The sequence below is a fragment of the Triturus cristatus genome, chromosome 1_1 (assembly GCF_964204655.1).
Source record: "Triturus cristatus chromosome 1_1, aTriCri1.1, whole genome shotgun sequence".
Classification (NCBI taxonomy): Eukaryota; Metazoa; Chordata; class Amphibia; order Caudata; family Salamandridae; genus Triturus; species Triturus cristatus.
The window spans coordinates 966911070-966931334 of NC_140579.1; positions in this window are offsets into that span (position 1 = coordinate 966911070).

Sequence of the window (20265 nt, forward strand, 5' to 3'; positions counted from 1 at the left end):
GTGTAGTGTATGGGGTCGTGCTGGGGATAGTGTTTTAGGGTAGCGCGGTGGTGTTTGGGTAGTGTAGGGTGTCGTGCTGGGGGTAGTCTTTCAGGGTTTAGGGTAGCGCATTGGTGTTTGGGTAGTGTAGGGGGTCGTGCTGGCGGTAGTGTTTTAGGGTTTATGGTACCTCAGTGATGTTTGCATAGTGCAGGGGGTCGTGCTGGAGATAGTGTTTAGGGTACCACTGTGATGTTTGGGTAGTGTAGGGTGTCGTGGTGGGGTAGTGTTTTAGGGTTTAGGGTAGTGCAGTGGTGTTTGGGTAGTGTAGGGTGTCGTGCTGGGGTAGGGTTTTAGGGTTAAGGGTAGTGCAATGGTGTTTGGGTAGTGTAGGGGGTCATGCTGGGGTAGTGTTTTAGGGTTTAGCGTAGCGCATTGGTGTTTGGGTAGTGTAGGGGGTTATGCTGGGGGTAGTGTTTTACGGTTTAGGGTAGCGCATTGGTGTTTGGGTAGTGTAGGAGGTTGTGCTGAAGGAAGATTTAGGGTTTAGGGTAGGTCAGTGGTGTTTGGGTAGTGTAGGGAGTCGTGTTGGGGTAGATGTAGGGTTTAGGGTAGTGCAGTGGCGTTTGGGTAGTGTTTGGGGGTTCGTACTGGGATAATGTTTTATAGTTTAGGGTAGTGCAGGGGTGTTTGTGTAGTGTAGGTGGTCATGCTGAGGGTAGTGTTTAAGGGGTTTAGGGTAGTGCAGTGGTGTCTGTTGTGTAGGGGGTAGTGTTTTAGGGTTTAGGGTCGTGCAGTGGTGTTTGTGTTGTATAGGGGTCGTGTTTTAGGGTTTAGGGTAGTGCAGTGGTGTTTGGGTAGTGTAGGGGTCGTGCTGGGGGTAGATTTATTGTTTAGGGTAGTGCAGTGGTGTTTGGGTAGTGTAGGGTGTCGTGCTGGGGTAGTGTTTTAGGGTTAAGGGTAGTGCAGTGGTGTTAGGGCAGTGTAGGGGGTCGTGCTGGGGGTAGATTTATTGTTTAGGGTAGTGCAGTGGTGTTTGGGTAGTGTAGGGTGTCGTGCTGGGGTAGTGTTTTACAGTTTAGGGTAGTGCAGGGGTGTTTGTGTAGTGTAGGGGTCGTGCTGAGGGTAGTGTTTTAGGGTTTAGGGTAGTGCAGTGGTGTCTGTGTTGTGTAGGGGGTAGTGTTTTAGGGTTTAGGGTCGTGCAGTGGTGTTTGTGTAGTGTAGGGGTTCGTGCTGGGGGTAGTGTTTTAGGGATAAGGGTAGTGCAGTGGTGTTTGTGTTGTATAGGGGTCGTGTTTTAGGGTTTAGGGTAGTGCAGTGGTGTTTGGGTAGTGTAGGGGTCATGCTGGGGGTAGATTTATTGTTTAGGGTAGTGCAGTGGTGTTTGGGTAGTGTAGGGTGTCGTGCTGGGGTAGTGTTTTAGGGTTAAGGGTAGTGCAGTGGTGTTAGGGCAGTGTAGGGGGTCGTGCTGGGGATAGATTTATTGTTTAGGGTAGTGCAGTGGTGTTTGGGTAGTGTAGGGTGTCGTGCTGGGGTAGTGTTTTAGGGTTAAGGGTAGTGCAGTGGTGTTTGGGTAGTGTAGGGGGTCGTGCTGGGGTAGTGTTTTAGGGTTTAGCATAGCGCATTGGTGTTTGGGTAGTGTAGGGGGTTGTGCTGGGGGTAGTGTTTTACGGTTTAGAGTAGCGCATTGGTGTTTGGGTAGTGTAGGAGGTTGTGCTGAGGGAAGATTTAGGGTTTAGGGTAGGTCAGTGGTGTTTGGGTAGTGTAGGGAGTCGTGTTGGGGTAGATGTAGGGTTTAGGGTAGTGCAGTGGTATTTGGGTAGTGTTTGGGGGTTCGTACTGGGGTAATGTTTTACAGTTTAGGGTAGTGCAGGGGTGTTTGTGTAGTGTAGGTGGTCGTGCTGAGGGTAGTGTTTTAGGGTTTAGGGTAGTGCAGTGGTGTCTGTGTTGTGTAGGGGTAGTGTTTTAGGGTTTAGGGTCGTGCAGTGGTGTTTGTGTAGTGTAGGGGGTCGTGCTGGGGGTAGTGTTTTAGGGATAAGGGTAGTGCAGTGGTGTTTGTGTTGTATAGGGGGTCGTGTTATAGGGTTTAGGGTAGTGCAGTGGTGTTTGGGTAGTGTAGGGGTCGTGCTGGGGGTAGATTTATTGTTTAGGGTAGTGCAGTGGGGTTTGGGTAGTGTAGGGTGTCGTGCTGGGGTAGTGTTTTAGGGTTAAGGGTAGTGCAGTGGTGTTAGGGCAGTGTAGGGGGTCGTGCTGGGGGAAGATTTATTGTTTAGGGTAGTGCAGTGGTGTTTGGGTAGTGTAGGGTGTCGTGCTGGAGTAGTGTTTTACAGTTTAGGGTAGTGCAGGGGTGTTTATGTAGTGTAGGGGGTTGTGCTGAGGGTAGTGTTTTAGGGTTTAGGGTAGTGCAGTGGTGTCTGTGTTGTGTAGGGGTAGTGTTTTAGGGTTTAGGGTCGTGCAGTGGTGTTTGTGTAGTGTAGGGGGTCGTGCTGGAGGTAGTGTTTTAGGGATAAGGGTAGTGCAGTGGTGTTTGTGTTGTATAGGGGGTCGTGTTTTAGGGTTTAGTGTAGTGCAGTGGTGTTTGGGTAGTGTAGGGGTCATGCTGGGGGTAGATTTATTGTTTAGGGTAGTGCACTGGTGTTTGGGTAGTGTAGGGTGTCGTGCTGGGGTAGTGTTTTAGGGTTAAGGGTAGTGCAGTGGTGTTAGGGTAGTGTAGGGTGTCGTGCTGGGGTAGATTTATTGTTTAGGGTAGTGCAGTGGTGTTTGGGTAGTGTAGGGTGTCGTGCTGGGGTAGTGTTTTAGGTTTAAGGGTAGTGCAGTGGTGTTAGGGCAGTGTAGGGGGTCGTGCTGGGGGTAGATTTATTGTTTAGGGTAGTGCAGTGGTGTTTGGGTAGTGTAGGGTGTCGTGCAGGGGTAGTGTTTTAGGGTTAAGGGTAGTGCAGTGGTGTTCGGGTAGTGTAGGGGGTCGTGCTGGGGTAGTGTTTTTGGGTTTAGGGTAGCGCAGTGGTGTTTGGGTAATGTAGGGGGTCGTGCTTGGGGTAGTGTTTTAGGGTTTAGGGTAGTGCAGTGGTGGTTGGGTAGTGTAGGGGGCTTGCTGGGGGCGTTGTTTTTAGGGATTTGGGTAGCGCAGTGGTGTTTGGGTAGTGTAGGGGGTTGTGCTGGGGTAGTGTTTTGCAGTTTGGGGTAGCGTAGTTGTGTTTGGGTAGTGTAGGGTGTCGTGCTGGTGGTAGTGTTTTAGGGTTTAGCGTAGCGCATTGGTGTTTGGTAGTGTAGAGGGTTGTGCTGGGGGTAGTGTTTTAGGGTTTAGGGTAGCGCATTGGTGTTTGGGTAGTGTAGGAGGTTGTGCTGGGGGTAGTGTTTTAGGGTTTAGGGTAGCGCAGTGGTGTTTAGGTTGGGTAGGGGGTTGTGTTGGTGGTAGTATTTTAGGGTGTAGTGTAGGGTAGTGGTGTTTGGATAGTATAGGGGGTCGTGCTGGAGGCAGTGTTTTAGTTTAGCACAGTTGTGTTTGGGTAGTGTAGGGGGTCGTGCTGGGGTAGTGTTTTAGGGTTTAGGTAGTGCAGTGGTATTTGTGTAGTGTAGGAGGTCATGCTGGGGGTAGTCAATAGGGTTTAGGGTAGTGCAGTGGGGTTTTCGTAGTGTAGGGGGTCGTGCTGGGGGTAGTGTATTAGGGTTTAGGGTATTGCAGTGGTGTTTGTGTAGTGTAGGGGGTCGTGCTGGGGGTATTGTAATAGGGATTAGGGTATTGCAGTGGTGTTTGTGTAGTGTAGGGGGTCGTGCTGGGGGTAGTGTTTTAGGGTTTAGGGTAGTGCAGTGGTGTTTGTGAAGTGTAGGGGGTCATGCTGGGAGATAGTGTTTTAGGATTTAGGGTAGTGCAGTGGTGTTTGGGTAGTACAGGAAGTCGTGCTGGGGTAGATATTGGGTTTAGGGTAGTGCAGTGGTGTTTGTGTAGTGTAGGGGGTCGTGCTGGGGGTAGTGTTTTAGGGTTTAGGGTAGTGCAGTAGTGTTTGTGTAGTGTAGGGGGTCGTGCTGGGGGTAGTGTTTTAGGAATTAGAGTAGTGCAGTGGGGTTTGTGTAGTGTAGGGGGTCATGCTTGGGGTAGTGTTTTAGAGTTTAGGGTAGTGCAGCAGTGTTTGTGTAGTGTAGTGGGTAGTGTTTTAGGATTTAGGGTAGTGCAGTGGTGTTTGTGTAGTGTAGGGGGTCATGCTTTGGGTAGTGTTTTAGAGTTTAGGGTAGTGCAGTGCTGGTTGTGTAGTGTAGGGGGTAGTGTTTTAGGATTTAGGGTAGTGCAGTGGTGTTTGTGTAGTGTAGGGGGTCGTGCTGGGGGTAGTGTTTTAGGGTTTAGGGTAGTGCCGTAGTGTTTGTGTAGTGTAGGGGGTCGTGTTGGGGGTAGTGTTTTAGGGATTAGAGTAGTGCAGTGGTGTTTGTGTAGTGTAGGGGGTCATGCTTGGGGTAGTGTTTTAGAGTTTAGGGTAGTGCAGCAGTGTTTGTGTAGTGTAGGGGGTAGTGTTTTAGGATTTAGGGTAGTGCAGTGGTGTTTGTGTAGTGTAGGGGGTCATGCTTGGGGTAGTGTTTTAGAGTTTAGGGTAGTGCAGTGGTGTTTGGGTAGTGTAGGGGGTTGTGCTGGGGGTAGATTTATTGTTTAGGGTAGTGCAGTGGTGTTTGGGTAGTGTAGGGTGTCGTGCTGGGGTAGTGTTTAAGGGTTAAGGGTAGTGCAGTGGTGTTTGGGTAGTGTAGGGGGTCGTGCTGGGGAAGTGTTTTAGGGTTTAGCGTAGCGCATTGGTGTTTGGGTAGTGTAGGGGGTTGTGCTCGGGGTAGTGTTTACGGTTTAGGGTAGCGCATTGGTGTTTGGGTAGTGTAGGAGGTTGTGCTGAGGGAAGATTTAGGGTTTAGGGTAGGTCAGTGGTGTTTGGGTAGTGTAGGGAGTCGTGTTGGGGTAGATGTAGGGTTTAGGGTAGTGCAGTGGTGTTTGGGTAGTGTTTGGGGGTTCGTACTGGGGTAATGTTTTACAGTTTAGGGTAGTGCAGGGGTGTTTGTGTAGTGTAGGGGGTCGTGCTGAGGGTAGTGTTTTAGGGTTTAGGGTAGTGCAGTGGTGTCTGTGTTGTGTAGGGGGTAGTGTTTTAGGGTTTAGGGTAGTGCAGTGGTGTTAGGGCAGTGTAGGGGGTCATGCTGGGGGTAGATTTATTGTTTAGGGTAGTGCAGTGGTGTTTGGGTAGTGTAGGGTGTCGTGCTGGAGTAGTGTTTTACAGTTTAGGGTAGTGCAGGGGTGTTTATGTAGTGTAGGGGGTTGTGCTGAGGGTAGTGTTTTAGGGTTTAGGGTAGTGCAGTGGAGTGGTGTCTGTGTTGTGTAGGGGGTAGTGTTTTAGGGTTTAGGGTCATGCAGTGGTGTTTGTGTAGTGTAGGGGGTCGTGCTGGAGGTAGTGTTTTAGGGATAAGGGTAGTGCACTGGTGTTTGTGTTGTATAGGGGGTCGTGTTTTAGGGTTTAGGGTAGTGCAGTGGTGTTTGGGTAGTGTAGGGGTCATGCTGGGGGTAGATTTATTGTTTAGGGTAGTGGACTGGTGTTTGGGTAGTGTAGGGTGTCGTGCTGGGGTAGTGTTTTAGGGTTAAGGGTAGTGTAGTGGTGTTCGGGTAGTGTAGGGGGTCGTGCTGGGGTAGTGTTTTTGGGTTTAGGGTAGGGCAGTGGTGTTTGGGTAATGTAGGGGGTCGTGCTGGGGTAGTGTTTTAGGGTTTAGGGTAGTGCAGTGATGTTTGGGTAGTATAGGGGGCATGAGAGGGGTGGTGTTTTAGGGTTTTGGGTAGCGCAGTGGTGTTTGGGTAGTGTAGGGGGTTGTGCTGGGGGTGGTGTTTTGCGGTTTTGGGTAGCGCAGTGGTGTTTGGGTAGTGTAGTGTGTCGTGCACGTGGTAGTGTTTTAGGGTTTAGCGTAGCGCATTTTTGTTTGGGTAGTGCAGGGGGTTGTGCTGGGGGTAGTGTTTTAGGGTTTAGGGTAGTGCAGTGGTGTCTGTGTAGTGTAGGGGGTAGTGTTTTAGGGTCATGCAGTGGGGTTTGTGTAGTGTAGGGGGTCGTGATTTAGGGATAAGGGTAGTGCAGTGGTGTTTGTGTTGTATAGGGGGTCGTGTTTTAGGATTTAGGGTAGTGCAGTGGTGTTTGGGTAGTGTAGGGGGTCGTGCTGGGAGTAGATTTATTGTTTAGGGTAGTGCAGTGGTGTTTGGGTAGTGTAGGGTGTCGTGCTGGGGTAGTGTTTTAGGGTTAAGGATAGTGCAGTGGTGTTTGGGTAGTGTAGAGGGTCGTGCTGGGGCAGTGTTTTTGGGTTTAGGGTAGCGCAGTGGTGTTTGGGTAATGTAGGGGGTCGTGCTTGGGGTAGTGTTCTAGGGTTTAGGGTAGTGCAGTGGTGTTTGGGTAGTGTAGGGGGCTTGCTGGGGGCGTTGTTTTTAGGGATTTGGGTAGCGCAGTGGTGTTTGGGTAGTGTAGGGGGTTGTGCTGGGGTAGTGTTTTGCAGTTTGGGGTAGCGTAGTTGTGTTTGGGTAGTGTAGGGTGTTGTGCTGGTGGTAGTGTTTTAGGGTTTAGCGTAGCGCATTGGTGTTTGGTAGTGTAGAGGGTTGTGCTGGGGGTAGTGTCTTAGGGTTTAGGGTAGCGCATTGGTGTTTGGGTAGTGCAGGAGGTTGTGCTGGGGGTAGTGTTTTAGGGTTTAGGGTAGCGCAGTGGTGTTTAGGTTGGGTAGGGGGTTGTGCTGGTGGTAGTATTTTAGGGTGTAGTGTAGGGTAGTGGTGTTTGGATAGTATAGGGGGTCGTGCTGGAGGCAGTGTTTTAGTTTAGCACAGTTGTGTTTGGGTAGTGTAGGGGGTCGTGCTGGGGTAGTGTTTTAGGGTTTAGGTAGTGCAGTGGTATTTGTGTAGTGTAGGAGGTCATGCTGGGGGTAGTGAATAGGGTTTAGGGTAGTGCAGTGGGGTTTGCGTAGTGTAGGGGGTCGTGCTGGGGGTAGTGTATTAGGGTTTAGGGTATTGCAGTGGTGTGTGTGTCGTGTAGGGGGTCGTGCTGGGGGTAGGGTAATAGGGATTAGGGTATTGCAGTGGTGTTTGTGTAGTGTAGGGGGTCGTGCTGGGGGTAGTGTTTTAGGGTTTAGGGTAGTGCAGTGGTGTTTGTGTAGTGTAGGGGGTCATTCTGGGAGATAGTGTTTTAGGATTTAGGGTAGTGCAGTGGTGTTTGGGTAGTACAGGAAGTCGTGCTGGGGTAGATATTGGGTTTAGGGTAGTGCAGTGGTGTTTGTGTAGTGTAGGGGGTCGTGCTGGGGGTAGTGTTTTAGGGTTTAGGGTAGTGCAGTAGTGTTTGTGTAGTGTAGAGGGTCGTGCTGGGGGTAGTGTTTTAGGAATTAGAGTAGTGCAGTGGGGTTTGTGTAGTGTAGGGGGTCATGCTTGGGGTAGTGTTTTAGAGTTTAGGGTAGTGCAGCAGTGTTTGTGTAGTGTAGTGGGTAGTGTTTTAGGATTTAGGGTAGTGCAGTGGTGTTTGTGTAGTGTAGGGGGTCATGCTTTGGGTAGTGTTTTAGAGTTTAGGGTAGTGCAGTGGTGGTTGTGTAGTGTAGGGGGTAGTGTTTTAGGATTTAGGGTGGTGCAGTGGTGTTTGTGTAGTGTAGTGGGTCGTGCTGGGGGTAGTGTTTTAGGGTTTAGGGTAGTGCCGTAGTGTTTGTGTAGTGTAGGGGGTCGTGTTGGGGGTAGTGTTTTAGGGATTAGAGTAGTGCAGTGGTGTTTGTGTAGTGTAGGGGGTCATGCTTGGGGTAGTGTTTTAGAGTTTAGGGTAGTGCAGCAGTGTTTGTGTAGTGTAGGGGGTAGTGTTTTAGGATTTAGGGTAGTGCAGTGGTGTTTGTGTAGTGTAGGGGGTCATGCTTGGGATAGTGTTTTAGAGTTTAGGGTAGTGCAGTGGTGTTTGGGTAGTGTAGGGGGTTGTGCTGGGGATAGTGTTTTAGGGTTTAGGGTACCACAGTGGTGTTTGGGTAGTGTAGGGGGTCATGCTGGGGGAAGTGTTTTAGGGTTTAGGGTACTGCAGCGATGTTTGGGAAGTATAGGGGGTCGTGCTGGGGGCAGTGTTTTAGTTTAGCACAGTTGTGTTTGGATAGTGTAGGGGGTCGTGCTGGGGTAGTGTTTTAGGGTTTAGGTAGTGCAGTGGTATTTGTGTAGTGTAGGGGGTCATGCTGGCGGTAGTGAATAGGGTTTAGGGTAGTGCAGTGGTGTTTGCGTAGTGTAGGGGGTCATGCTGGGGGTAGTGTTTTAGGGTTTAGGGTAGCTCAGTGGTGTTTGGGTTGTGTAGGGGGTTATGATGGTGGTAGTATTTTAGGGTTTAGTGTAGGGCAGTGGTATTTGGGTAGTGTAGGGGACGTGCTGGGGGCAGTGTTTTAGTTTAGCTAAGTTGTGTTTGGGTAGTGTAGGGGGTCGTGCTGGGGTAGTGTTTTAGGGTTTAGGTAGTGCAGTGGTATTTGTGTAGTGTAGGGGGTCATGCTGGAGGTAGTGAATAGGGTTTAGGGTAGTGCAGTGGTGTTTGCGTAGTGTAGGGGGTCGTGCTGGGGGTAGTGTATTAGGGTTTAGGGTATTGCAGTGGTGTTTGTGTAGTGTAGGGGGTCGTGCTGGGGGTAGTGTATTAGGGTTTAGGGTATTGTAGTGGTGTTTGTGTAGTGTAGGGGGTCGTTCTGGGTGTAGTGTTTTAGGGTTTAGGGTAGTGCAGTGGTGTTTGTATAGTGTAGGGGGTCATGCTGGGAGATAGTGTTTTAGGGTTTGGGGTAGTGCAGTGGTGTTTGGGTAGTACAGGGAGTCATGCTGGGGTAGATTTAGGGTTTAGGGTAGTGCAGTGGTGTTTGTGTAGTGTAGGGGGTCGTGCTGAGGGTAGTGTTTTAGGGTAGTGCAGTGGTGTTTGGGTAGTGTAGGGGGCATGCTGGGGGTGGTGTTTTTAGGGATTTGGGTAGCGCAGTGGTGTTTGGGTAGTGTAGGGGGTTGTGCTGGGGGTGGTGTTTTGCGGTTTTGGGTAGCACAGTGGTGTTTGGGTAGTGTAGGGTGTCGTGCTGGTGGTAGTGTTTTAGGTTTTGGCGTAGCGCATTGGTGTTTGGGTAGTGTAGGGGGTCGTGCTGGGGGTAGATTTATTGTTTAGGGTAGTGCAGTGGTGTTTGGGTAGTGTAGGCTGTCATGCTGGGGTAGTGGTTTAGGGTTTAGGGTCGTGTAGTGGTGTTTGTGTAGTGTAGGGGGTCGTGCTGGGGACACTGTTTTAGGGATAAGGGTAGTGCAGTGGTGTTTGTGTTGTATAGGGGTCATATTTTAGGGTTTAGGGTAGTGCAGTGGTGTTTGGGTAGTGTAGGGGGTCCTGCTGGGGGTAGATTTATTGTTTAGGGTAGTACAGTGGTGTTTGGGTAGTGTAGGGTGCTGTGCTGGGTTAGTGTTTTAGGGTTAAGGGTAGTGCAGTGGTGTTTGGGTAGTGTAGGGGGTCGTGCTGGGGATAGATTTATTTTTTAGGGTGGTGCAGTGGTGTTTGGGTAGTGTAGAGTGTCGTGCTGGGGTAGTGTTTTAGGGTTAAGGGTAGTGCAGTGGTGTTGGTGTAGTGTAGGGGGCCGTGCTAGGGGTAGTGTTTTAGGGTTTAGGGTAGTGCAGTAGTGTTTGTGTAGTGTAGTGTAGGGGGTAGTGTTTTAGGGTTTAGGGTCGTGCAGTAGTGTTTGTGTAGTGTAGGGGGTCGTGCTTTAGGGATAAGGATAGTGCAGTGGTGTTTGTGTTGTATAGGGGGTCGTGTTTTAGGGTTTAGGGTAGTGCAGTGGTGTTTGGGTAGTGTAGGGGGTCGTGCTTGGTGTAGATTTATTGTTTAGGCTAGTGCAGTGGTGTTTGGGTAGTGTAGGGTGTCGTGCTGGGGTAGTGTTTTAGGGTTAAGGATAGTGCAGTGGTGTTTGGGTAGTGTAGGGGGTCGTGCTGGGGTAGTGTTTTTTGTTTTAGGGTAGCGCAGTGGTGTTTGGGTAATGTAAGGGGTCGTGCTTGGGGAAGTGTTTTAGGGTTTAGGGTAGTGCAGTCGTGTTTGGGTAGTGTAGGGGGCATGCTGGGGTGGTGTTTTTAGGGATTTGGGAAGCGCAGTGGTGTTTGGGTAGTGTATGGGGTTGTGCTGGGGTGTTGTTTTGCACTTTTGGGTAGCGCAGTGGTGTTTGGGTAGCGTAGGGTGTCGTGCTGGTGGTAGTGTTTTAGGGTTTAGGGTAGCGCATTGGTGTTTGGGTAGTGTAGGAGGTTGTGCTGGGGGTAGTGTTTTAGGGTTTATGGTAGCGCAGTGGTGTTTAGGTTGTGTAGGGGGTTGTGCTGGTGGTAGTATTGTAGGGTTTAGTGTAGGGCAGTGGTGTTTGGATAGTATAGGGGGTCGTGCTGGGGGCAGTGTTTTAGTTTAGCACAGTTGTGTTTGGGTAGTGTAGGGGTTCGTGCTGGGGTAGTGTTTTAGGGTTTAGGTAGTGCAGTGGTATTTGTGTAGTGTAGGAGGTCATGCTGGGGGTAGTGAATAGGGTTTAGGGTAGTGCAGTGGTGTTTGCGTATTAGGGTTTAGGGTATTGCAGTGGTGTTTGTGTAGTATAGGGGGTTGTGCTGGGGGTAGTGTATTAGGGTTTAGGGTATTGCAGTGGTGTGTGTGTAGTATAGGGGGTCATGCTTGGGGTAGTGTTTCAGAGTTTAGGGTAGTGCAGCAGTGTTTGTGTAGTGTAGGGTTAGTGTTTTAGGATTTAGGGTAGTGCAGTGGTGTTTGTGTAGTGTAGGGGGTCATGCTTGGGGTAGTGTTTTAGAGTTTAGGGTAGTGCAGTGGTGGTTGTGTAGTGTAGGGGGTAGTGTTTTAGGGTTTAGGGTAGTGCAGTGGTGTTTGGGTAGTGTAGGGGGTTGTGCTGGGGATAGTGTTTTAGGGTTTAGGGTACCGCAGTGGTGTTTGGGTAGTGTAGGGGGTCATGCTGGGGGAAGTGTTTTAGGGTTTAGGGTACTGCAGCGATGTTTGGGAAGTATAGGGGGTCGTGCTGGGGGCAGTGTTTTAGTGTAGCACAGTTGTGTTTGGGTAGTGTAGGGGGTCGTGCTGGGGTAGTGTTTTAGGGTTTATGTAGTGCAGTGGTATTTGTGTAGTGTAGGGGGTCATGCTGGCGGTAGTGAATAGGGTTTAGGGTAGTGCAGTGGTGTTTGCGTAGTGTAGGGGTTCATGCTGGGGGTAGTGTTTTAGGGTTTAGGGTAGCTCAGTGGTGTTTGGGTTGTGTAGGGGGTTATGCTGGTGGTAGTATTTTAGGGTTTAGTGTAGGGCAGTGGTGTTTGGGTAGTATAGGGGACGTGCTGGGTGGGGGCAGTGTTTTAGTTTAGCACAGTTGTGTTTGGGTAGTGTAGGGGGTCGTGCTGGGGTAGTGTTTTAGGGTTTAGGTAGTGCAGTGGTAATTGTGTAGTGTAGGGGGTCATGCTGGGGGTAGTGAATAGGGTTTAGGATAGTGCAGTGGTGTTTGCGTAGTGTAGGGGGTCGTGCTGGGGGTAGTGTATTAGGGTTTAGGGTATTGCAGTGGTGTTTGTGTAGTGTAGGGGGTCGTGCTGGGGGTAGTGTATTAGGGTTTTGGGTATTGCAGTGGTGTTTGTGTAGTGTAGGGGGTCGTGCTGGGGGTAGTGTTTTAGGGTAGTGCAGTGGTGTTTGTATAGTGTAGGGGGTCATGCTGGGAGATAGTGTTTTAGGGTTTGGGGTAGTGCAGTGGTGTTTGGGTAGTACAGGGAGTCGTGCTGGGGTAGTTTTAGGGTTTAGGGTAGTGCAGTGGTGTTTGTGTAGTGTAGGGGGTCGTGCTGGGGGTAGTGTTTTAGGGTAGTGCAGTGGTGTTTGGGTAGTGTAGGGGGCATGCTGGGGGTGGTGTTTTTAGGGATTTGGGTAGCACTGTGGTGTTTGGGTAGTGTAGGGGGTTGTGCTGGGGGTGGTGTTTTGCGGTTTTGGGTAGCGCAGTGGTGTTTGGGTAGTGTAGGGTGTCGTGCTGGTGGTAGTGTTTTAGGGTTTGGCGTAGCGCATTGGTGTTTGGGTAGTGTAGGGGGTCGTGCTGGGGGTAGATTTATTGTTTAGGGTAGTGCAGTGGTGTTTGGGTAGTGTAGGCTGTCATGCTGGGGTAGTGGTTTAGGGTTTAGGGTCGTGCAGTGGTGTTTGTGTAGTGTAGGGGGTCGTGCTGTGGGTACTGTTTTAGGGATAAGGGTAGTGCAGTGGTGTTTGTGTTGTATAGGGGGTCATGTTTTAGGGTTTAGGGTAGTGCAGTGGTGTTTGGGTAGTGTAGGGGGTCGTGCTGGGGGTAGATTTATTGTTTAGGGTAGTGCAGTGGTGTTTGGGTAGTGTAGGGTGTTGTGCTGGGGTAGTGTTTTAGGGTTAAGGGTAGTGCAGTGGTGTTTGGGTAGTGTAGGGGGTCGTGCTGGGGGTAGATTTATTGTTTAGGGTAGTGCAGTGGTGTTTGGGTAGTGTAGAGTGTCGTGCTGGGGTAGTGTTTTAGGGTTAAGGGTAGTGCAGTGGTGTTTGTGTAGTGTAGGGGGCCGTGCTGGGGGTAGTGTTTTAGGGTTTAGGGTAGTGCAGTAGTGTTTGTGTAGTGTAGGGGGTAGTGTTTTAGGGTTTAGGGTCATGCAGTGGTGTTTGTGTAGTGTAGGGGGTCGTGCTTTAGGGATAAGGGTAGTGCAGTGGTGTTTGTGTTGTATAGGGGGTCGTGTTTTAGGGTTTAGGGTAGTGCAGTGGTGTTTGGGTAGTGTAGGGGGTCGTGCTGGGAGTAGATTTATTGTTTAGGCTAGTGCAGTGGTGTTTGGGTAGTGTAGGGTGTCGTGCTGGGGTAGTGTTTTAGGGTTAAGGATAGTGCAGTGGTGTTTGGGTAGTGTAGGGGGTCGTGCTGGGGTAGTGTTTTTTGGTTTAGGGTAGCGCAGTGGTGTTTGGGTAATGTAAGGGGTCGAGCTTGGGTAAGTGTTTTAGGGTTTAGGGTAGTGCAGTCGTGTTTGGGTAGTGTAGGGGGCATGCTGGGGTGGTGTTTTTAGGGATTTGGGAAGCGCAGTGGTGTTTGGGTAGTGTATGGGGTTGTGCTGGGGTGGTGTTTTGCACTTTTGGGTAGCGCAGTGGTGTTTGGGTAGCGTAGGGTGTCGTGCTGGTGGTAGTGTTTTAGGGTTTAGGGTAGCGCATTGGTGTTTGGGTAGTGTAGGAGGTTGTGCTGGGGGTAGTGTTTTAGGGTTTATGGTAGCACAGTGGTGTTTAGGTTGTGTAGGGGGTTGTGCTGGTGGTAGTATTGTAGGGTTTAGTGTAGGGCAGTGGTGTTTGGATAGTATAGGGGGTCGTGCTGGGGGCAGTGTTTTAGTTTAGCACAGTTGTGTTTGGGTAGTGTAGGGGTTCGTGCTGGGGTAGTGTTTTAGGGTTTAGGTAGTGCAGTGGTATTTGTGTAGTGTAGGAGGTCATGCTGGGGGTAGTGAATAGGGTTTAGGGTAGTGCAGTGGTGTTTGCGTATTAGGGTTTAGGGTATTGCAGTGGTGTTTGTGTAGTATAGGGGGTCGTGCTGGGGTAGTGTATTAGGGTTTAGGGTATTGCAGTGGTTTTTGTGTAGTGTAGGGGGTCATGCTGGGAGATAGTGTTTTAGGATTTAGCGTAGTGCAGTGGTGTTTAGGTAGTACAAGGAGTTGTGCTGGGGTAGATTTAGGGTTTAGGGTAGTGCACTGGTGTTTGTGTAGTGTAAGTGGTCGTGCTGGGGGTAGTATGTTAGGGTTTAGGGTAGTGCAGTGGTGTTTGTGTAGTGTAGGGGGTCAGGCTTGGGGTAGTGTTTTGGGGTTTAGGGTAGTGCAGTGGTGGTTGTGTAGTGTAGGGGGTCGTGTTTTAGGGTTTAGGGTAGTGCTGTGGTGTTTTGGTAGTGTAGGGGGTCATGCTGGGGGTAGTGTTTTAGGGTTTAGGGTAGTGCAGTGGTGTTTGGGTAATGTAGGGGGATGTGCTGGGGTAGTTTTTTACAGTTTAGGGTAGTGCAGTGGTTTTTGGGTAGTGTAGGGAGTCATGCTGTGGGAAGTGTTTAAGGGTTTAGGGTAGTGCAGTGGTGTTCGGGTAGTGTAGGGGGTCGTGCTGGGGGAAGATTTAGGGTTTAGGGTAGTGCAGTGGTGTTTGTGTAGTGTAGGCGGTAGTGCTGGGGGTAGTGTTTTAGGGTTTATTGTAGTGCAGTGTTGTTTGGGTAGTGTAGGGGGTCGTGTTTTAGGGTTTAGGGTAGCGCAGTGGTTTTTGTGTAGTGTATGGGGTTGTGCTGGGGATAGTGTTTTAGGGTTTAGGGTAGCGTGGTGGTGTTTGGGTAGTGTAGGGTGTCGTGCTGGGGGTAGTCTTTCAGGGTTTAGGGTAGCACAGTGGTGTTTGGGTAGTGTAGGGGGTCGTGCTGAGGGTAGATTTAGGGTTTAGGGTAGGTCAGTGGTGTTTGGGTAGTGTAGGGAGTCGTGTTGGGGGTAGATGTAGGGTTTAGGGTAGTGCAGTGGTGTTTGGGTAGTGTTTGGGGGTTCGTGCTGGGGTAGTGTTTTAGGGTTTAGCGTAGCACATTGGTGTTTGGGTAGTGTAGGGGGTTGTGCTGGGGGTCGTGTTTTAGGGTTTAGGGTAGCGCATTGGTGTTTGGGTAGTGTAGGGTGTCGTGCTGGGGGTAGTCTTTCAGGGTTTAGGGTAGCGCAGTGGTGTTTGGGTAGTGTAGGGTGTTGTGCTGGGTTAGTGTTTTAGGGTTAAGGGTAGTGCAGTGGTGTTTGGGTAGTGTAGGGGGTCGTGCTGGGGGTAGATTTATTTTTTAGGGTAGTGCAGTGGTGTTTGGGTAGTGTAGAGTGTCGTGCTGGGGTAGTGTTTTAGGGTTAAGGGTAGTGCAGTGGTGTTGGTGTAGTGTAGGGGGCCGTGCTAGGGGTAGTGTTTTAGGGTTTAGGGTAGTGCAGTAGTGTTTGTGTAGTGTAGGGGGTAGTGTTTTAGGGTTTAGGGTCATGCAGTGGTGTTTGTGTAGTGTAGGGGGTCGTGCTTTAGGGATAAGGGTAGTGCAGTGGTGTTTGTGTCGTATAGGGGTCGTGTTTTAGGGTTTAGGGTAGTGCAGTGGTGTTTGGGTAGTGTAGGGGGTCGTGCTTGGAGTAGATTTATTGTTTAGGCTAGTGTAGTGGTGTTTGGGTAGTGTAGGGTGTCGTGCTGGGGTAGTGTTTTAGGGTTAAGGATAGTGCAGTGGTGTTTGGGTATTGTAGGGGGTCGTGCTGGGGTAGTGTTTTTTGTTTTAGGGTAGCGCAGTGGGGTTGTGCTGGGGTGGTGTTTTGCACTTTTGGGTAGCGCAGTGGTGTTTGGGTAGCGTAGGGTGTCGTGCTGGTGGTAGTGTTTTAGGGTTTAGGGTAGCGCATTGGTGTTTGGGTAGTGTAGGAGGTTGTGCTGGGGGTAGTGTTTTAGGGTTTATGGTAGCGCAGTGGTGTTTAGGTTGTGTAGGGGGTTGTGCTGGTGGTAGTATTGTAGGGTTTAGTGTAGGGCAGTGGTGTTTGGATAGTATAGGGGGTCGTGCTGGGGGCAGTGTTTTAGTTTAGCACAGTTGTGTTTGGGTAGTGTAGGGGTTCGTGCTGGGGTAGTGTTTTAGGGTTTAGGTAGTGCAGTGGTGTTTGTGTAGTGTAGGAGGTCATGCTGGGGGTAGTGAATAGGGTTTAGGGTAGTGCAGTGGTGTTTGCGTATTAGGGTTTAGGGTATTGCAGTGGTGTTTGTGTAGTATAGGGGGTCGTGCTGGGGTAGTGTATTAGGGTTTAGGGTATTGCAGTGGTGTTTGTGTAGTATAGGGGGTCGTGCTGGGGGTAGTGTTTTAGGGTTTAGGGTAGTGCAGTGGTGTTTGTGTAGTGTAGGGGGTCATGCTGGGAGATAGTGTTTTAGGATTTAGCGTAGTGCAGTGGTGTTTAGGTAGTACAAGGAGTTGTGCTGGGGTAGATTTAGGGTTTAGGGTAGTGCACTGGTGTTTGTGTAGTGTAAGTGGTCGTGCTGGGGGTAGTATTTTAGGGTTTAGGGTAGTGCAGTGGTGTTTGTGTAGTGTAGGGGGTCATGCTTGGGGTAGTGTTTTGGGGTTTAGGGTAGTGTAGTGGTGGTTGTGTAGTGTAGGGGGTCGTGTTTTAGGGTTTAGGGTAGTGCTGTGGTGTTTTGGTAGTGTAGGGGGTCATGCTGGGGGTAGTGTTTTAGGGTTTAGGGTAGTGCAGTGGTGTTTGGGTAATGTAGGGGGATGTGCTGGGGTAGTTTTTTACAGTTTAGGGTAGTGCAGTGGTTTTTGGGTAGTGTAGGGAGTCATGCTGTGGGAAGTGTTTAAGGGTTTAGGGTAGTGCAGTGGTGTTCGGGTAGTGTAGGGGGTCGTGCTGGGGGAAGATTTAGGGTTTAGGGTAGTGCAGTGGTGTTTGTGTAGTGTAGGCGGTAGTGCTGGGGGTAGTGTTTTAGGGTTTATGGTAGTGCAGTGTTGTTTGGGTAGTGTAGGGGGTCGTGTTTTAGGGTTTAGGGTAGCGCAGTGGTTTTTGTGTAGTGTATGGGGTTGTGCTGGGGATAGTGTTTTAGGGTTTAGGGTAGCGTGGTGGTGTTTGGGTAGTGTAGGGTGTCGTGCTGGGGGTAGTCTTTCAGGGTTTAGGGTAGCGCAGTGGTGTTTGGGTAGTGTAGGGGGTCGTGCTGAGGGTAGATTTAGGGTTTAGGGTAGGTCAGTGGTGTTTGGGTAGTGTAGGGAGTCGTGTTGGGGGTAGATGTAGGGTTTAGGGTAGTGCAGTGGTGTTTGGGTAGTGTTTGGGGGTTCGTGCTGGGGTAGTGTTTTAGGGTTTAGCGTAGCACATTGGTGTTTGGGTAGTGTAGGGGGTTGTGCTGGGGGTCGTGTTTTAGGGTTTAGGGTAGCGCATTGGTGTTTGGGTAGTGTAGGGTGTCGTGCTGGGGGTAGTCTTTCAGGGTTTAGGGTAGCGCAGTGGTGTTTGGGTAGTGTAGGGTGTTGTGCTGGGTTAGTGTTTTAGGGTTAAGGGTAGTGCAGTGGTGTTTGGGTAGTGTAGGGGGTCGTGCTGGGGGTAGATTTATTTTTTAGGGTAGTGCAGTGGTGTTTGGGTAGTGTAGAGTGTCGTGCTGGGGTAGTGTTTTAGGGTTAAGGGTAGTGCAGTGGTGTTGGTGTAGTGTAGGGGGCCGTGCTAGGGGTAGTGTTTTAGGGTTTAGGGTAGTGCAGTAGTGTTTGTGTAGTGTAGGGGGTAGTGTTTTAGGGTTTAGGGTCATGCAGTGGTGTTTGTGTAGTGTAGGGGGTCGTGCTTTAGTGATAAGGGTAGTGCAGTGGTGTTTGTGTTGTATAGGGGTCGTGTTTTAGGGTTTAGGGTAGTGCAGTGGTGTTTGGGTAGTGTAGGGGGTCGTGCTTGGAGTAGATTTATTGTTTAGGCTAGTGTAGTGGTGTTTGGGTAGTGTAGGGTGTCGTGCTGGGGTAGTGTTTTAGGGTTAAGGATAGTGCAGTGGTGTTTGGGTATTGTAGGGGGTCGTGCTGGGGTAGTGTTTTTTGTTTTAGGGTAGCGCAGTGGTGTTTGGGTAATGTAAGGGGTCGTGCTTGGGGAAGTGTTTTAGGGTTTAGGGTAGTGCAGCCGTGTTTGGGTAGTGTAGGGGGCATGCTGGGGTGGTGTTTTTAGGGATTTGGGAAGCACAGTTGTGTTTGGGTAGTGTAGGGGGTCGTGCTGGGGTAGTGTTTTAGGGTTTAGGTAGTGCAGTGGTATTTGTGTAGTGTAGGAGGTCATGCTGGGGGTAGTGAATAGGGTTTAGGGTAGTGCAGTGGTGTTTGCGTATTAGGGTTTAGGGTATTGCAGTGGTGTTTGTGTAGTATAGGGGGTCGTGCTGGGGTAGTGTATTAGGGTTTAGGGTATTGCAGTGGTGTTTGTGTAGTGTAGGGGGTCATGCTGGGAGATAGTGTTTTAGGATTTAGCGTAGTGCAGTGGTGTTTAGGTAGTACAAGGAGTTGTGCTGGGGTAGATTTAGGGTTTAGGGTAGTGCACTGGTGTTTGTGTAGTGTAAGTGGTCGTGCTGGGGGTAGTATTTTAGGGTTTAGGGTAGTGCAGTGGTGTTTGTGTAGTGTAGGGGGTCATGCTTGGGGTAGTGTTTTGGGGTTTAGGGTAGTGCAGTGGTGGTTGTGTAGTGTAGGGGGTCGTGTTTTAGGGTTTAGGGTAGTGCTGTGGTGTTTTGGTAGTGTAGGGGGTCATGCTGGGGGTAGTGTTTTAGGGTTTAGGGTAGTGCAGTGGTGTTTGGGTAATGTAGGGGGATGTGCTGGGGTAGTTTTTTACAGTTTAGGGTAGTGCAGTGGTTTTTGGGTAGTGTAGGGAGTCATGCTGTGGGAAGTGTTTAAGGGTTTAGGGTAGTGCAGTGGTGTTCGGGTAGTGTAGGGGGTCGTGCTGGGGGAAGATTTAGGGTTTAGGGTAGTGCAGTGGTGTTTGTGTAGTGTAGGCGGTAGTGCTGGGGGTAGTGTTTTAGGGTTTATTGTAGTGCAGTGTTGTTTGGGTAGTGTAGGGGGTCGTGTTTTAGGGTTTAGGGTAGCGCAGTGGTTTTTGTGTAGTGTATGGGGTTGTGCTGGGGATAGTGTTTTAGGGTTTAGGGTAGCGTGGTGGTGTTTGGGTAGTGTAGGGTGTCGTGCTGGGGGTAGTCTTTCAGGGTTTAGGGTAGCACAGTGGTGTTTGGGTAGTGTAGGGGGTCGTGCTGAGGGTAGATTTAGGGTTTAGGGTAGGTCAGTGGTGTTTGGGTAGTGTAGGGAGTCGTGTTGGGGGTAGATGTAGGGTTTAGGGTAGTGCAGTGGTGTTTGGGTAGTGTTTGGGGGTTCGTGCTGGGGTAGTGTTTTAGGGTTTAGCGTAGCACATTGGTGTTTGGGTAGTGTAGGGGGTTGTGCTGGGGGTCGTGTTTTAGGGTTTAGGGTAGCGCATTGGTGTTTGGGTAGTGTAGGGTGTCGTGCTGGGGGTAGTCTTTCAGGGTTTAGGGTAGCGCAGTGGTGTTTGGGTAGTGTAGGGTGTTGTGCTGGGTTAGTGTTTTAGGGTTAAGGGTAGTGCAGTGGTGTTTGGGTAGTGTAGGGGGTCGTGCTGGGGGTAGATTTATTTTTTAGGGTAGTGCAGTGGTGTTTGGGTAGTGTAGAGTGTCGTGCTGGGGTAGTGTTTTAGGGTTAAGGGTAGTGCAGTGGTGTTGGTGTAGTGTAGGGGGCCGTGCTAGGGGTAGTGTTTTAGGGTTTAGGGTAGTGCAGTAGTGTTTGTGTAGTGTAGGGGGTAGTGTTTTAGGGTTTAGGGTCATGCAGTGGTGTTTGTGTAGTGTAGGGGGTCGTGCTTTAGGGATAAGGGTAGTGCAGTGGTGTTTGTGTCGTATAGGGGTCGTGTTTTAGGGTTTAGGGTAGTGCAGTGGTGTTTGGGTAGTGTAGGGGGTCGTGCTTGGAGTAGATTTATTGTTTAGGCTAGTGTAGTGGTGTTTGGGTAGTGTAGGGTGTCGTGCTGGGGTAGTGTTTTAGGGTTAAGGATAGTGCAGTGGTGTTTGGGTATTGTAGGGGGTCGTGCTGGGGTAGTGTTTTTTGTTTTAGGGTAGCGCAGTGGGGTTGTGCTGGGGTGGTGTTTTGCACTTTTGGGTAGCGCAGTGGTGTTTGGGTAGCGTAGGGTGTCGTGCTGGTGGTAGTGTTTTAGGGTTTAGGGTAGCGCATTGGTGTTTGGGTAGTGTAGGAGGTTGTGCTGGGGGTAGTGTTTTAGGGTTTATGGTAGCGCAGTGGTGTTTAGGTTGTGTAGGGGGTTGTGCTGGTGGTAGTATTGTAGGGTTTAGTGTAGGGCAGTGGTGTTTGGATAGTATAGGGGGTCGTGCTGGGGGCAGTGTTTTAGTTTAGCACAGTTGTGTTTGGGTAGTGTAGGGGTTCGTGCTGGGGTAGTGTTTTAGGGTTTAGGTAGTGCAGTGGTATTTGTGTAGTGTAGGAGGTCATGCTGGGGGTAGTGAATAGGGTTTAGGGTAGTGCAGTGGTGTTTGCGTATTAGGGTTTAGGGTATTGCAGTGGTGTTTGTGTAGTATAGGGGGTCGTGCTGGGGTAGTGTATTAGGGTTTAGGGTATTGCAGTGGTGTTTGTGTAGTATAGGGGGTCGTGCTGGGGGTAGTGTTTTAGGGTTTAGGGTAGTGCAGTGGTGTTTGTGTAGTGTAGGGGGTCATGCTGGGAGATAGTGTTTTAGGATTTAGCGTAGTGCAGTGGTGTTTAGGTAGTACAAGGAGTTGTGCTGGGGTAGATTTAGGGTTTAGGGTAGTGCACTGGTGTTTGTGTAGTGTAAGTGGTCGTGCTGGGGGTAGTATTTTAGGGTTTAGGGTAGTGCAGTGGTGTTTGTGT